Source organism: Cyprinodon variegatus, unplaced genomic scaffold, assembly GCF_000732505.1.
Source record: "Cyprinodon variegatus isolate N-32 unplaced genomic scaffold, C_variegatus-1.0 Scaffold2256, whole genome shotgun sequence".
NCBI lineage: Eukaryota > Metazoa > Chordata > Actinopteri > Cyprinodontiformes > Cyprinodontidae > Cyprinodon > Cyprinodon variegatus.
This window is the reverse complement of record NW_015152709.1, coordinates 37320-38791: the sequence shown is the minus strand read 5'-3', so window position 1 is coordinate 38791 and position 1472 is coordinate 37320.

The window sequence follows — 1472 nt, the reverse complement described above, 5'->3', positions numbered from 1 at the left end:
CGGACTACTTTCGGCTTGACCAAAACTGGACGAGAACTCTGCTCACAGGAAGCTGCCAGGGGTAAGTCAGTGTGATTGCATGACACTGGTGATGGGGATGCCATACAGATTCATGTCAAAAATACCGAACTATCCCTTTAAATAGAACACAAGCCAATGTTCTACTGCATTTTGAGCCATATTTATTTATTTATTTGCACTGCACGATCCGATTTTTTCCAATGCGACCCAGGTCACTTGGCTCTGACGTCCTGAATCAGATACGAATCTGATCTTTTCAAATTTAACCTGTGTGTTAACGGCCAGGTCACATTAATCCGACGTGAACGTCATTAATACCCGACAAAGGTCACTATTCTGGGTCTTGCTTGCAGAAGCAGCCAGAAAAATAACAATCATGGCAGACAATGATGCAGAGAGCATTATTTATGTTTAAACATATTGAAAAGATTGAGTTTTTATGGTTGGAAAAGATCGCTAGATGCGAGCCAGCACTACCATCCATGTTTACTTCCTGAAAAAAAGAGCACGCTGGCCTGTGACGTCATTGCGTCCTCTACTGCGCATGCGGGACACTTCATTATATGACTGCAGTTCACACAGGAGATCAAATACAAGTCGTATATATTTGGAAATATGAACAGCAACATGAAAAAATCGGATTTCGCAAAAAAATTGTAATTGAGCATCAAGGCCTGCAGTGTGAACGTAGCCTTAGACTCTCGTTCTGCAGCTAATCCATCATGTCTTCTGACGGAATCCAAGCAACACAGAAATTATTTCATTCATGTCAATAAAATCTTTCTCATTGTTTCTTTTCTGCTTCTCTCAAGGTGGAAAAATCATTATTTTGCATTTTTATAGGTTTTTAGTATTTATATCCTTCTAATCTAATAATTTAGATGACGTCAAGATGAGCTTTGCTCACTTGATGTTCCTCACTTCAAAAACTGCATCGTTCAGTTCAAAGTTCTCAGAAATGTGATTCCAAAAAAGTTAAAAAACAAGCCACTGGACTTTGTTTTTAAGTTTGATGACATTTCACTTCCCATGAGGAAGCTTTTTCAATTCAAAATGATTGATGATCAATTAAAACTTGGAAACAAAGTCCAGTGGATTGTTTTTTTTTTAACTGACCTAGACCTGGATGACTGAGAATCTTCACCAGCACTTAGAAATGTGAGTTCAGCTCAGAAATACATCCATGGATTAAACTAAATGACACATCAAGGTTTTTGATTTCTTCTATCTTCCTCTTTATCAGCAGTTTTTTATTCTTTCTAATCAAACCATTTGACCAGAGGCCATAAAAACAAGGTAGAAATTCTCTGGAAGAATCTCCAGATGGGCAGGGACACTAAAGCATAACAATGCCTCCACCTTCCAGTCCAGATCCATCCAGCCTCTCTGGATCTGCTACTGAGAGATGCAGCAGCAGCACCGGGAGCTCAGAGCCTCGTACAGAGGAGGAG